Source organism: Lepisosteus oculatus, chromosome 5 (assembly GCF_040954835.1).
Source record: "Lepisosteus oculatus isolate fLepOcu1 chromosome 5, fLepOcu1.hap2, whole genome shotgun sequence".
Classification (NCBI taxonomy): domain Eukaryota; kingdom Metazoa; phylum Chordata; class Actinopteri; order Semionotiformes; family Lepisosteidae; genus Lepisosteus; species Lepisosteus oculatus.
The window spans coordinates 1,417,285-1,433,865 of NC_090700.1; the positions used below are offsets into that span (position 1 = coordinate 1,417,285).

General features: G+C 44.5%; 1 protein-coding gene across 6 annotated transcripts in view; it reads left to right on the forward strand.

The window, feature by feature from the left end:
• micu2 (mitochondrial calcium uptake 2) overlaps window positions 1-16,581 on the forward strand; it is an 87,154-nt gene that overhangs the window by 22,724 nt on the left and 47,849 nt on the right. For 2 of the 6 annotated variants that reach the window (XM_069189824.1, XM_069189823.1), the window contains exon 2: window positions 16,411-16,562. The exons of the other annotated variants lie outside the window; for them this stretch is intronic. The gene's annotated coding sequence lies outside the window, so the exon portion shown is untranslated. The remainder of the gene's footprint in view (window positions 1-16,410; window positions 16,563-16,581) is intronic. 6 annotated transcript variants of the gene reach the window in all.

Consider the following 16,581-nt stretch of genomic DNA (forward strand, 5'->3'; position numbering starts at 1 on the left):
ATGTGATATTTCATTTTTGTCTGTGTTTTTGGTCCTGTTATAACAAGGTTGTTTCTACTAAACAGACACTTTTCGAAAGGAGAACTCTCGTGTTCCATTGCTAGCTACTGGTCAATTAGGACAATATTTCTGTTTGAAGTAACCAAAAAGGTTTCTTTTCATTTGTGTTTCACCTGCATGTCACCTGCCTTTTCTTCTGAGCTGCCCCTCTACTGCTCCTCTCTGCGTCCTTGCCAGTCTTTCCTGGGCAGAGAAAACAGCCATGTTCCTTTTACAGCAGAAGCCCCGTGGTGTCTGGGGCCGTCCAGTAGCACAGCAATATTATTACATAGCATTTTCTCAGCCACTGCTATATAAACAGTTTACTTCTGTTTCGCAGCCTGCAGCTATGTGCTGTGTCTGGGATAGTAACTTTAGTAAGTAAGCCGTGTTACAGGCGATTGAAATAGCATGCATTGATGCCAAGAGAAACATAACAAAAGCTCTTTATGTTTTGAAAAACAGACTCGGTATACATTGTACCCCAAGACCACTTTAACCCTTCCTCTTCCTCTTGTCCTTTGTCGTTTCTGGGTGTCACAGCCCTTGCACTTGCTTGTAAATGTGGGTGTATTGTTAATGTGCATTTCTGGGATCTGAGCTCTGAAGGAATCTTTTAAACCTTTAAATCTTTTAAAGATGCTTGGTCACTAGTGTCAGTGCTATAAAGCCCGTTAGCTTCAGAAAGTCTGAGATGTAGGCTTGTTGGACAGGCATAATATAATATCTAGACAAGGTATGTCTAAACTTCAGAACACAGTCCTCTAACAGCTTGCTTGATTGGAGGTTATAATTGAACTGGCTTGTCAGAATAACAGAAGATTAGGACAAAATTGCATCACCAGTGGTACTTGTAAGTGTGTGAAATGAGTCCACCTGGCCCTCTTCCTCAAGGGACAAGTCTGGAGCTCAGTATTAATGGGTAAAATGTGTCTTCATAGCTGAGTGGCTGAGTCATGCAAACAAGGCTTGAAAGCTCTGAGAAGTGAATAAATCAAAGTGGTGACCCAGCATACCTATGATGATTTTTTTATGAGCTGTCGAAGGTGTAGAGCACTGAATCTGAACTCAGCTGGCTTGTGCTGCAAGGACCATGATGTTTATTTAGTTTTTTTTTAAAGATATATGATGCTGATCAATTTATTTTCCAGATCACGCAAGTTTTAAAAGACTTAGATTTGGAGCTGTTGTGTTTACAGTCCGTTAGTTTGGACTAAAAGTTGGTTTCCAAAGCTTCTCAGTAACTGTCTCCCACCGGTGTCCAGTGGTGTCCATCTACAAGCTTGAAATCAAATAAATTGCCCTTTATCTCTATCAAGAAGGCAGCTGAGAAACCTTTTTGGAGGGAAGAAGCTGCCAGTAGTGTGGGCTCCCTGGCCTTCTCCAAGTGCAGGGAGGTGTGTTAGCACAGGGCTGGGCTGCTCACTGGCCACATGGAATCTGTCTCCTGTTGTGCTGCAGTTTTAAGGCATCATGGGCCAGTGCTATTTTTGCCTGAAAAATTCAAAATTAGTTTTTAGTTTTTCTACTGAAAACTTAACCCCTCAGGTCAAGCACGAGTTTGTTAAAACGTTTTATATTTCAGGTGGCACTGGTCGTGTTTTTTTCCATTTCCAGAGATTTGGAGACTTCTTTTGTTGTTCCTTAAAACTGTTTTAGCCGTGGATTCGCTGTCCCATCGAACAATGGTGGTTAGTTCAGGTTTCCAAGATGGAGGACCGATGAGTTCTCTACACTCGAGGGAATTCAGGGGCCTGTAGCTCTTCAAGTCATCCCGTCCTGTAATAACAGGCAAGCTGATGATTCTAACTGCGTGTCTTCTCAGGGAATGGTGCTTTCCTGCTGTGGTGATCGACCTCATAATCAGATTTCAGTGCTCTCCGAGGGAGGAAATTTTATCCTTGTCCTTAACTCAGCATCATTTATTTTCACAGCGTTTTCAAAAAAAGCAATCCGCGTTTAATTATAGATATAATCGCATCAGAAGCCTGCCCATGTTTAGTAGGCTTCGGGATTTTATTTTAGCTTGATTTCTGTTTAAAGCCGTGGTTTATGCTGTCTGCATTTCACTGTTATTTTGGATTGGACTTATTTTCATTTTCATTTGTGAGTGTTACGTGATGTCATGACTCACCATTCCAGCAAAAACAGCTTCTGTAAAGCCCGCTCAGTTCTGATCGAGCAGGTGGGAACGGAAAAGCACAACTTCCTGAAGCACCACAGCCTGCGCATCGCTGATCCTCTTCCCCTGCTTGTTTCCCCTTGCAGTCAGCTAGCAAGCCTGGGGGGAGCCTTTTAGAGTGGTCACAGCTGATGGTGTGGTCACACAGAATCGCACCTCACTAGGCACTCGGAAACAACAGAGGCTTACTCACAGGACAGTGAATGAGAGAGAGAAATTACATTTTGATTAAAACCTCTGCTTTCAGCATTCTTGTTATATAGTTACATCCCTTTTCCAAAATAAAAATAAACATCTTAAGCTGAACAATCGAATGGCAGTTAACTCATTGTTGATTAATATTGATTTATTATGCCATCTGTCTTATCTTTCATTGATTGTGTCGAAGTGCAACTGGTTTGCTGAGTACCACTGTTACAGAAAGTCATGCTAATGGCAGGTTGTCCAAAAGCCTGAAACCTCTGTGGGGTTTAGAATATTTGGGAGCTTTTGTTGATGCAGGATAAGCAATTCTTGCCAAAGAGTGTGATTTTCTTAAATCCGTTTTGGGCTTATTTTTGTTACAGCTGACAATAACTGCCATTCGAACCTGTCAGTTGTCAGTCACATAGAATCAGTCCCCAAGGGTTTTGGGAACTCCAACCTAGGAGCTGAAAATTGGCAACCTCGCACTGACTTTGTGAAATGACAAATCTGTTCCCCCATGACAGGAGGCAGGTGTAGGCACAGAGAAGGGAGCTGATCTTTCCTTGGCAAACAGTTGTTGAACTTTGTTCTTTTCTTCTGTGTTTGAACACATTCCCTGTGAAAGAAAGGGAAGGTTTACAGTCCTGCCCTTTTCAGCATTGTATTAGCACTGACATAGGAAATGAACTCAACTTGACCAATTTGTGCCTGTTTAACAGATTTGGAAGAAATGGACAATGCAGTTGTCAGCCTTCTTTGCATACTGACACTTAAAGATCTTGGTATTCTTTCAGCTTTAAATATTCAAAGTAAATACGTGGGGCAGGATGCCTGGCTGGTCATTTTGGTTCCGTGGAAGTGCGGATTGAAATGGTGCTTTGTGAAATAGGTTCACCATGGTATAACAAGGCGCTTGGTGCAAGGTACAGTGAGTAGTGTTGGATCAGGACTGACAGGGCTTAATTCCTGGAGCGCGTCGGTGACCTTGAAGACCTGTTAGGATTCCTGCATCCTCCATACTCAGCACGCTGGCCAGTGGCCACCGCGGCCTCAAGGGCGGAGCAGGCAGACGATGAACCAGCCGTCCAGCTGGATGGAACCTCTTAACAGCTGTTCTGTTCTGGTGGACAGGGCTGCAGTGAAGGAGACCTCCAGTCGTCTTGGTCTCGGCACTCATTTAGGTGATTTTTGGTGTGTGGGCCCAAGTGTGTCCCATCCCCAGCGGCGATAAAAGCGGGCATGAAGGGATGAACAGTCGATCTCTACCTGTGGGAGATAAAGGTCGTGGACCACAGCAGATGAGGGTCAGAATTTCTGTGAAAGACCCAGAGGCGATGGTAGAGGAGTGTAATAAAGACAGAACCAGGTAGCAGATCCTGTGTTGGTGCGATCAGTCACATTCGGGTCCGTGGAAAACAAGCATCCTCAACTACAGGAGCCAGCAAATTAATGTGTAGACACTATTTTTTTTTGCGTTTCAGGGTGACATTCGGCAAAAAGAAATTCTTCTTTGCCGCCGAGCAATCTTCACGTTGTAGTTTCGATCTCCCCTTGATTGCAGTTCATGTCTATTGCCAAAATAGGTGATAAGGGAAATGTCTTGCAGTCCATTAAGTTTGATACATCCCAGGACACCATTTTAGCTGTAAACTTTTAATAGAAAAATACATTTTCTAATCTTAGTTATAAAGAATGCCACAGTAAAGCCCTGTTATGTAAACGTGTCATCCAGGGCATGTGCAGATAACTTGCTGATACAGTGATTGATACTGCAGTCTAATGGATTGCTTTTAAAACGGTGTGTGGCTTTTCAGTCAAGCTCTGCTAAACGGGGGGAAATGGCTATTTAATTCAATACTGGGATTTATCCCATTGTACTCCAATAGATAAAGTAAGACGATATTGCATGAAGTATGACTGTGACACCAGGAACTCGCAAATCAAGATGAATTGAGAAATCCTGTTAGTGTTTTTATGTTTTAACCAGCACGGCCGTGTCTGTTGTGGCATGGAATGTTGATACAGCCTTACAGCACGGCCTTGAATGTGCTGATACAGACAGTATCCTCCAATTTTATGTAGTGCATACACTCAGATTCTTAATAAAAAGCATTAATAAGTATCACATGGTTTTTGAACTGGCTGCACTGTGCGCATATGCATTGCGAAATGGTGACACATGCCGAAATGAGAAGTCTCTGTTCACGTCAATAAAATCAATTGCTTCCTTTCAAGAGTTCCTTTTTCCTTCTCTGATCAGGATTGTTTACAGAAACGCTGTATGCAACGTGTGGTTTCTTCTGTCTGTGATTCTGAAATGCTGCTGGCATTATTGTCTTGATATCGTAAGTATTTGACTGGTAACAGGTAACAGATGGAGGGATGCAAACGGACACATCCTTACTTTACTGTGCTGCATAATAAAATTAAGCTGGCCGCGTCATCTCTTAGTATTCTGTCTCGTGGCTCATAGCTTTGAACGGCATCCTGTGGAATTTGTATGTCCTAACGATGTCTACCACGGTGTGGTTATAGAAACATGTGCGTGCTCACTCAGTACGGGACTGTTCAGACATGCTGCTGAACCATATGACAAATTTCCTGCTAATGTAATATTATCCACAGACACACCAGCAGCTCCTCATTTGTGTTTTTCATTTGCCTCTTTAATACAGTAAAATGAGTCTGAGTTTTTCTTTTCTCTTTTCAGTACCATGTGCCAAACTCACAGACTATTTACCTCAGTTTGCACATTTTTTATAAGGTGAAACAAGCTGCTAATTTGTAGACATCAGCGTGTAACAACTCATGTGAAATACCCCTCCAGTTATTTACTGAAAGGTTTGGAATGAAATCTTTCCTTCATTCCTTTCCTTTTGATGGGGGAAAAAGTCTATACTGTAATATGTGTAATGGTTTTTTGGATGTTACCTTTGTTTTTTTATTTGATTTATTTGTTTTCGCTTTAAAACTTTATTTCCTTCCTTTTTACAGCACCTACTTGCATCAGGCTAATTAGCATTGTGAGAATTGCCATTACTGTCTTGGCAGAAAGAGTCTGCACTTGAGAGATGTATTTTGGCTCTGTGTAGTCATCCCTGACAATATTTCACGGTAACATACCTAAAGGCCATGGAAAAAGAGAAAAGTTGTAGGCCAAGTTTTCTGGAAACTGTTAAAGTGACTACTTGATCTGTAGGTGGTCTTGAGTCTGTGCTGTGTGCGAACAATGTTCACACACTCGCACAGAATCAGAAATCCATGCTTTTACAGCTGTCTCAGACTAGAAGGTCAAATTAAGATTTCCTTTTTGGGCACTTGGGTTTCATACTTCGTTGAAATACTTTAATAGCCTTAAATAGACTAAACAGTTTCATTGTAGATGTAAGTAAGTGAGGTTACACAACGATAGGTCGTCCTCTTGCTTAACAGAGAGATGTAACTGCTCGCCGTGAGTCAACAGGAAAGAGCCGTAATCACAGTCAGATTTACCTGCGGCTGAGAGCTGGTGTTATAATGTGCTGTTATCTAGCGCTTGTAGATGGCACAGATTAAAAGGTAGTCGGGGGGGGGACTTGTGAACTAATCTTAGCGGTGTATCGGTGTCACGTATTCCAGATGATTTTTGACGTCTGGGCTGAGTGACGCACTTTTTGCTCGGGGGCTCAGAGAAGATGAAAGCAGAGGGCGCTGACTGTCAACCTCCTCGGCCCAGCCCACGGAGCGCGGGGCAGCGCGCAGAGGAGTTTGGGCCGCTTGCTGGCTGTAGTGCTGACGAACACTGTGCGCGTTTCTTGCAGCGCTGGTAGTTTAGAGGGGGAGAACAGCATGAGCTCATTTCAAGGGGCAAACCGCCGGGCCGCCTGTGGGGTGGCTCAGGATCAGGAGCTGAGCTCCACTGCTTTTGTGTCGACTCAGTCCTTTATAGCCCCAGCCTCTCTTGAAGTGCCTGGACGAGTCTGGCGGGGCCTGTGTGGCAGCTCCTTCACCACCAGTCAGTACTCCCGTGCAGATCTGGAGGGATTAGGTGTTCGGCTCTTATTCAGAGGGATGGATTGGATTGTCGTTTTCTAATCCATCGAGCCTTTCAGGAGGAAACTCGTGTTTTCATGCGTGTAGGTCTTGTGTGTGCAGTGGTTCGGCAGTATGAAACAAGAAGATTAAAAAATCAAAGTGATTCCTGAAGAAATCCTCGCTTCCCATTTGAGCATCCTTCCCATTTGAGATGCTTGTTCCTCCAGTCTTATTATTGTGATATTAAGCTCCGAATAGTACTTTACGTGTTATTTCATTTTTCACAAGTTTTACGATGGTTGGACTTTTGTTTGTTGAGTTGTGAGTGTTAGTTAAGGAGTTAAGAATTAAAAGTGTGACACGTTTACTAAACGGGTAGTTGTTCATTGACTCTTACTTGCATTTGTATGGTGCATGTTATCCCAAGGGTGCTTCAGAAACAGGGGGGATCTAGTTCCTCCAGTACTGAGATGCAGCTCCACTTGGTGACATGTGGCATCTGTCCTGCACTCGCAGCCCCGTTACACAGCAGATCAGGTGGAGAAGAATTTAGTTCACAGACTGAATAAAGCTCAGACTTCCTGGAGATAAGAATCTGCATGTCCAGAGTGGGATTCAGCCAGGACACTTGGGTTAACTCCCCTCCCTTTATGACCAAGTAGTCAGGACCTCTGTGGCGTAAACTGTTTGGAAATTCTGGTCGAGATGCAAGGGCGACACCTGCTGGTCCACCAGCACCACCTGCTGCTGCAGCAACCTATTTTTCTGTGGAGGACTCCCTTCCCAGTACTTGACTAGGCCCAGAATGGGACCCTGACAAAGCCCTCCTAAGATTAACCCGTGTGTATTAAGTTCAAAAGTAGAATTACCCAGCATTGTCAAAGCCAACACCAGAGTCCAGGTGTTCCAAAAGACAAGGTAGCAACTCCCTCGAGTCAAGAATAAACCAATCACCCCCAGTAGTGTTGCAGGGTTCTGTGGTACAGACTCTGTACCTTCACTATTAAACGATCCTTTACTTCAGTAAAAACACTCAAGGGGTAACACAAAACTAAAATGGGCATCTTTAATGATTTTTTTTCAACAGCCTGGATCTTGCATTGACACATGAGGTCTGCTAAAGAAGACCTGGAGGACGATCAATATGGCCTCCGCACTGTCAGCCACTCACATTATAAACATCTTAGTGACCTCTAGACCCTCTGTTTAAATTCCAAATAGAAGCAATGCACCTAAAGGAGAGGAACTGTGAAAGCCTAAGAGTTAATTCTAATTTTTAATAGCATTCAGTACTTCTCATTGTATTTGAAGAGCCACCGAAACTGGGTTTTAAAGCAAATGGTTGTCTCAGAGGTTCGGAAGGCTGACTTCATCAGTTGGACCAAAAGCCTGCAGGCGCAGGAGGACTTCAGGACTGTGTTTGGACAGCACCGGGCTGGTGGAGGTGTTTTTGCAAAACGCCGGACTACACATAGAACTGCTCCAGTCAAGCACCCTGGACATAAAACAGAAGGGCTCAACGAGCTGTGCTTCGCTCAGGCAATAAATTAATTCACCATGAAGCTAAGTGCCCGCATCTGTGCATTACTACTGTATTTAATAGTGATTTAATGTCCAGTGCTTTACATCAAACCCATCCGAGCTATGAGTGGTATGTGGTTTTATTGCCTTGTTTGTGGGCCTTATCATGTTTTGTCAGAGCAGGGTCAATCTGTTTATTATTTTTGTCAAGTTTCAGAAGAAAAATCTGTAGGATCTGCAGCAAAGCCGTCAGGTCGGATAAAGGAGATTTAGGCAGGTACCGAGAGAAGCAGTAGAAGAGTTTATAAGGCAGACGGAAACGGCGGTAGTCATTTTCTGATGGCCTAACTGCGAGAGTTGTTGCTTGGGAATTGTTCTTTCAATTGGCACCGGACCCAGATAAAATCTTAATTGCCTGCATTTCTCTGCAGAGAACCATTATTTCTATGTTATAATGTAAAATAAGGAAGTGGGAAAGATAAGAGTGTGTGCTGCATATGAATGTTGAAAGAAACCAATCTGACTTTTTGTAGGTCACTGTATGTGGCTGTACATACAGTGTATAGTAATAACTGTATACAGTATTTGCAGGACCTTTGATTTTTAGATTTTTAAGTGCAGGTTTTGAATGTGGCATTTGAGATTTGGAGTCAAAACTGGTTATAATGGTTATTTTCTTGTTTTTCTTATCAGCTCCTGATCAGCTCCAGTTTTCCTGCCAAGTGTCTGTGCCAGTTGGGTACTGTGTTCTTATTTACTGGGGGCAGGAGGGGTGGCATTAACAGAGATGTTGGCATATTGTGAGAATATAAATCTGTCTGACAAGCAGCTGGAGATTTCTGAAAGTGAGCAAAAGGTGATTCTTACCCTGCCACACAAATTCTTTAATTGTCTTACTTGTCCACTTGTTTTTTTGTAAATGAGTGCATATCAGGGCAGCAGAGGAAGTGAGAGGCAACACAGCCTTCAAACCCACAGATCTTTCAGAGCACCCCACTCCAGTCTGTCCCACATTTCATGCAGTTTCTCTTGTGGCAAAGGCCAGAGGTCCTGTCCAGTCTCTCACAGCAGCACAGGCAACACACAGTGGGCACACACAACATCAACACACAGGCAACACACAGTGGGCACACACAACATCAACACACAGGCAACACACAGTGGGCACACACAACATCAACACACAGGCAACACACAGTGGGCACACACAACAACAACACACACAGGAGACACACAGTGGGCACACACAACAACACACACACAGGAGACACACAGTGGGCATACTGTACACAACAACACACACACACAGGAGACACAGTGGGCACACGCAACAACAACACACAGGCAGGAGACACACAGTGGGCACATGCAACAACAACACACACGCAGGAGAGACACAGTGGGCACACGCAACAACAACACACAGGCAGGAGACACACAGTGGGCACACGCAACAACAACACACAGGCAGGAGACACACAGTGGGCACACGCAACAACAACACACACGCAGGAGACACACAGTGGGCACACGCAACAACAACACACATGCAGGAGACACACAGTGGGCACACGCAACAACAACCCACACGCAGGAGACACACAGTGGGCACACGCAACAACGACACACACGCAGGAGACACACAGTGGGCACACGCAACAACGACACACACGCAGGAGACACACAGTGGGCACACGCAACAACGACACACACGCAGGAGACACACAGTGGGCACACGCAACAACGACACACACGCAGGAGACACACAGTGGGCACACGCAACAACACACACACACGCAGGAGACACACAGTGGGCACACGCAACAACACACACACACGCAGGAGACACACAGGGGGCACACGCAACAACACACACACACGCAGGAGACACACAGGGGGCAGTATGGAAACAGGAAGGGCAGAAGGGGCTGTAGTACCTGACTTGCCCTCCTGGAGCTGTGCAGAGCCTGGGCTGGTCTTTAAAGGTCACAAGTGTGTTGGGGGGAGTCGGACCCTCCTGGTAGCAGAAGCCACATTACTGTGACGAGTTGAAAACCCTGTTATCTTAAACAAACAAGACCTGATCCCAGTCTCTCTTAGTGTGTGCGATGCTCGTAACAGAGTATTAAAGGGTGGCCGCCGCGCTGTGAGCCGCTCACGGCGAGATGGATACAGAGTCCAGATCACCAAGGCTATCCGTCAGAATCCTGTGTCAAAATATTTACAGTTGTAGGTGTTGGTTACCGAGGGCTCTTATCAAACCTTAGCATTTCTGAGATACTGGAAAAATTTCAATTATCACACACACAGTGTACTATGATCTTCGCACTTTTTTCCTCCATCAAATGTAGTTTTATTGTCATTTTTTGGATTAGAATGGCAGCAGATTGTGGGGGAACCTGTCTTCAGAAAAATGCCTAATGAAAGACACCAGATGTCAGTATATTTTCCGTCGAGACACTGTTCTCCCAGACTGCGGCGGCGTTGCCAGTTGTGTTGGAATCGAGCTGAGCCGTTTCGGCAGGGTTTCCAGGGTGGGTCCGTTTCAGCGGGGCTCCTGTGGGGTCTGTGCCGGTTCCGCGGGTGCTGTTCTGTAGGATTCTGAGGGACTGGGGTCTGGGATAACTAACACTCTGCCTTCTCAGGCGGGGCTGGAAGTCGTCCCGGCGCTCTGGCTGTCCGGGCTGCGCCGCTCCTGGGCGGGCGTGAGGGCGAGTCTCTGGCACACAGCAGCACCGCCAGACGCAGCTCTTCTGACCCCCTCAGGAAGAGGCCTGGTCACACCCACTGTATACGGTGCTGCAAACACCGAAAGCATGGCCTCGGGGATGTGCGTTGCAGTGCCCTTTTGTACTGTCCAGCTGAGCTGCTGCAGGGCACATGCAATAGCTGTAATACAGCTCCTCTCTCGTTTCAGGTCAGGAATTTGCGCTAAGGTCCACATAAATCGTTTGGAACGAGGAAGCACTGAATTTCAAATTTCCGAATATTAGGTCATGGCGTCATTCAGTGCTGACATTGCCACAAAGCTTTGTGGAGATTAAACTGGCCTCTCGCTTTAAGAGCAAATAAGCTTCTCCTAATGGGCGAGGGCAGTATTATAAGAAGCTTTGGGCCCTTCAAGTTCTGTCCTGGTTTTTGATAAACGTCTGAGTGCAAAGATCTAAACCTTATGCATCAATTGCTGCACTAGTTGTCTGTAAGTTCTCCCATGCTTCAAATGTGACAGTAAAGAGATATATTTTTGTCCTTCAATTACAAAAACAAATATTGGCTCTTTTTCAGTGCTCAATGGAAGTTATTTTGGCAGGAAAAAAGATCGAACACGTTATAGGAACTGGATGTACTGCACTGAGCCCATTAGCAAATTGGCAGCATCTTAATCCCTGATAATTAAAGGTGATTAAATGGAACAAATTTAAACTAGTTTTACGATTCTCCTAAAGTAAGTGTAATTATATTTTAAAAGTATTTTATTTGAAAATACTTTCTTTGGATTGATTGAAATTCTCTATTATTTAACGTTAGAGAGCATTAATTACTGTACATTTAAGACCTATTAATTGTTTATGCCTTTCCTAAGATCTTTTAAGTTCTTAATTTTTTTATTCTGTTAAACAAATGACATCCTCTTCAGGATATGTGAGTGAAAAGTGGTATAGTAAAATGATAAAAACTTTGTTGCAACACTTACGGAAATTTGATAAGGGTTCAAATCCCAGGTGAGACACTGCTGTTGCACCCTTGAGCAAGATACTGTACTTGACCCAAATTGCTCCAGTAAAATACCCAGCTGTATCAACGGGTGCACGTGTACTGCAAGTTGCTTTGGATAAAAGCATCAGCCAAATGCCTTTAGTAATTGACAAATTCTGTAAGATGCCAGGCTTCAGAACTTACAGAGACCTCTGTCGTGCAGTTTGCTTGGGGACCAGTGTTAAGGGGGTAGTTGGCTTTAACAGACTTCCTCAATAACATATTAGCCTGAAGTTGTATTTTTTTAACCAGATACTGCCTGATAAATGTTAGGCGATCATAAAGATTGATCATCTTTTACAAGGCACCCCATACAATGTTTTTATTGGTATGTTGTGGCGCACGAGTGCATCTCTAGGTGTTTTTGTTTAAAATAGTTGGGGATGATCCTGCTGCTCTTGGTATTCCAAGTATGCCTTGAACATTTTTTTCACAGAGAGAAACAGAGCAAATTAATTGGTTGCCTAATTGGCTTGGCTTTAAATGCAGATTATACCTCACTCGACAGCTGGGATGTTGATCTCCATGGCAGTTAAAACTATTCCCTTTGGTAGGGCTGTTCAGATCTCTTGACCGTTTGTTATATTTCAGTGATTTATGGTCTTCCAGTGCAGAGCTGCAGTGTGTCTCTGAGAAAGACCCATCTTTTCTCAGATTTGTGGAAATTTTACGATCAAAGGAGTAGTTCCGAAATTTCAAAAATACCCCGCGTCCTTTAGCAGCTTTTGCTTCCACAGTTCCTCAGCGGGCTGTTCAGAAGATTCAACATTGAAGCCAACTTGGAATAGGAACGGTTTTGTGTCACTTTCCTTGGATCATCAGGGGAAAGTGTGGGGAAAGGACAGCTCCTATCCTTCCTGATGTGACCTGGCCAGTTTCTACTTCTGGGCTAAAGGCAGAGAAATTGTTTTAATACTGTACTTCCGTCATTCATTTAAAAGCCAAAAAAACAACAACATAGTTTTAAATGCTGGTTATGAGGGTTTAGGGAACCGAGGTTCAGAATGGAAAGAAGTGTCATTTTGTGTGTGGTAATGTAAGGAAAACCGATACTTTTTCAGTATCATGTGATATGCCTTTAGCAGATTGAATTCAGCACTGTGGATTGAGATTTTGCATGACGCACCACATCTCCAACCTGCATTTCGACTGCTGCGCTCATGTCGTCATCCAAACACAATGCAAGCATTAAAGAACACGCTTTGATGTCTTGTTCTTAAAACACACCAATTAAGGAGCTTGTCTTCAGTATGTCCCTAAGCATATCATACCGGGAGGGTCAGCCCAATTAGATCAACTTCCTTTGAAAACAGCTTTGTTGCTGTAGGTTATTGAAAATAATGGGAGCTGTAGTATATCTCCAGTAATTAGGGCTGAGTGGTTCAGATGGCTCCGCGGCCCCGGCTCCAGCGCTCCGGTTTCTGCCGTGAGGACCAGCTGTGTGGGCCCGCCACTCTCTCCGCCTGCCGTCGCCAGATACCCCTGGCTAAGGTAAGCGAACTGGGCTTTCCCATCCCGACAGGTGAAGCAGAAGACCGCTTCGTACCCGGACGTCTGCAGCTCCTAATTGGCTGCAGGAGAGCACACTTTCCCCGCACTGGCAGATAAAAACGCCGCATAGTTTGGAATGATTTAATGGCTCAGGGTAAAGTTGGTATGAATGATCAAAGTGTTGCCTGAAGTGCTTGTTAAAGAAGTACTTCAGTCTCACTACTAACCATTAACTTGCTCCTGTTCTTTTTTTTAGGGGGGGAGCTTTTTCTTCCTTTTAAAACCGGTGTGCTTGATCGGGGCAGCCGAGCAAGGGGGGGCTGTAATGGTCTGTCCCAGATTTATTGTGATCCTGTGAAGTGCTTGGGAATTATAAATCAGGGAGTGCTTTCTTCAATTTGGGAACCAACCTCTCTGCATGAGGTGTGAGAGCTGTTGAACAGAGGCAGCGCCAGCCTGCATTTTAACCTTCTGCTCCGCCGGAACGGGCCGGCAGAGAGAGACCTCTCACACACGGGGTGGGGGGGAGGACAGAATCCATTTTCGCAGCTCAGCGCCAAGTGAATAAATCTGTTAATGAAAAAAGCAACTTCCTGTCCAGGTATGTGAAGGTCCGACCGGCCTGCTGTGGGAAAGTGCCGAAAGGGATTGTGGAAGTGACACTAACCCTATTCTACCTGTCCCCACTAAAAAGCAAAGGCTTCCAATCGGTAAGCCAAGCATAATTAGTAACATGCGTCGCCTGGTAATTTGGCCTGCCTGGCTGTAATTAATTCCTGTTTTTGAGTGTGCTTTTTCTTTGAGTCCTGATGATAAGATCTATAGGATGCAATGCTCCTTACAATGTGAGAGCAAAAAGAAAATCCAGCAGTCAAATCCAGACATTTAATTCAGAACGAATTCTTTGAAAAACAAGTCATTTCTGAAAGCTGCTGTGATCATCTCTTCCTTGTGCTGAGTGCACATCTCTGCTGGCCGGGGAGCTGATGTGACTCGGAGATCGGGGGGCAGAGGCTGTCGCCATGTCTCTCACTGCCACTCTGCGTGCTGCATTTGTAACGTTTTCGCTCTTTTGTAATTCTGCAAATGAAAAGTACTACAGACCCTTGCGGACCCTTGTGGTTTTTTAATACAGCAGAACACATGCACACTAAATTGAAACCAGTAGTAAATTTCTGTAATGTGAAGCAGTAGGCCCGTGATTTTAGGTATTCGCTGAATAGATTTTTTTAATGACACCTTATTAAATATCTATTTAATAAGGTGTTTTATTTTTAAAAGACTTCTCGTGGCCTGTACTGTATGTCCACATTGCCAGCGAGGAATTATCTTTGTAAGAGGAGGGGTGTGAACCCCAGTGTCCTGGCTGTATTCCACTGGGCTTGGACAGACAACATCAGGCCTCCCAAAGGTCCCCCTGAATTCAAGTGCTGCAGCAGTTCCTCTCTCCTCCCCGCATAAGCTGCGCAGGGGGGCTGCTCTTCAGTGGGAGTGATGTGAGTCCCCCCCGTGTGCGGATCTCTTTGATATCTGTTTGCATTAAAAATTGGCATTAAAAGACACAAAAACTATTTTGTGTCTTTGCCTCTGATTATTCAGAGGCTGAAGTGTTTTAGATCTCTGCTTTGTCATTGTACACAAGCAACACCCTCTACTGAAGTACTGGAAAAGGAGTCATCCATCAGAAAGACACATAACATACAGTATATGTCTGTACAGATGTTCTAAAGCAGTGTGACAGACAGACACGGTGTGGCCCTCCCTTTAATTTCTCCCTATGCCCCCTTTGGTTTCTTGCATTTTGGGTGTGAAATGATCCTTGTCCATTTTTAAAGATTTGCCGTTATCCAGCTCTGTCTCTAACATGAAATTGATAGGAAATTTGGTGAAGCTGTGTGATTGATTTTTTAAAATGAGGTACTTGAATGCTATCACTACCCATTCAATACAACCAGTTTGTCAGTAGTTTTGTCAGCCCAGACCTAAATTGACTTTTCAGTAGTTTAAGCACCAGTGATGTCATTTATTTGTAGAATTACTTTTCTTCTCCATTCTTTTTGCTGAGTTTTTTTTTCCTGAAACATTGTAATGTTAGTGATGACACTAAATAGACTAGCTGTGATGATTGGTGGTATTTTGACTGGTCTTGGACAGGAGAAGCTTCTCTAATGTGATGTGATCGTTATGTGTTCCACTTTGTAACAGTTTGAATTAGCTGACGTCATGTTAGATCACCCATAGTTGAAACAAAACCTTTGTCAGTGTTAATTATTTCCACAGAGAGAAGTGCTGAATTATAGTTTTCTTGTGCATAGCAGATTTGGCATGCATTTGCAGTGAGGCACTCTTTACTTTCTTAAATGCTAAAAAATAATCTTCTTAAATAATCTTGTCCAACTAATAGTTGATAAAGTATGATACTGCAGTACCTCTGTGTTACCACTGCTGTTTCCTCTGAGCAGTAAAACCTGGCTCCCAGGCCAAATTCATTTTAAACCTGAGACAGCTCTCACCTCTGGTTTGAGTTTGTCTGATACAGGATAGATACTGGCTTGGGATCACTGCTCGCGATTAAGCTCCTATTAAGAACCATGTGGCCCGGTGCTGATGGAGTTTGTGCACGGCTCTCCGGGGTGGTGCTCATGTGAGATTCTGACGGACGTGCACGAACGTACTGTAACGAAATCTACTGTCTGCGCTGTGTGGTGTTCTGTGTTGTCTGCTGTCCTATGAGAGTAGGAGAATTCTAATGTATATGAGCTTATGGAACAAGTAAAGGTTTATTCCGTGCTGGAAAGAGAAGAAAAGAAACACAGCGTTTCGGCTGTGGAGCCTCCTTCAGGTGTGTGACACTCCTCCGCCCCTAATGGCCCAGCCTCAGACCCCTGCGGGAGGGTAGAGGCACGAGGTGCTTTGTGTGGAGGCGGTGAGCTGCAGCACCTGCCTCCTCTGAGACTCTGAGCTCGTCAGAAGGTCTCGGCACAGAGCTGCACGTGCAACACCTCTTTCACCCTGCAGTACTCGTCCCTGTTTGCTTTCCAAGTGCAGCAGCTTTTTAAGTGCATTCAAAAGTTCAAAGTGACCCTTGAACCTGCTGTGTGCATGGGGCTTAAATCTGAAAACCTGTGTCAGTCGCTTACTCGAAGACCTTTTTTGTTCCGGCTGATCTCTTTCCTAAGCTAAATGCATGTCCTCTTTTTTTTTACACTTTATCTATCCAGATAGGCCAATGGAGAACGATGTAGCCTTTTGAGTGTGCGTTTTACTGGAGCAGTGTGAAATAAATAAGTGCTCAAGGATACAACAGTGTCCCACACAGGATTCAAACCCATGACCGGAGTCCAGAAGACGGCTCCAAACTGCAGTCCTCAAGGTTGGTCTGGGTGCAGATG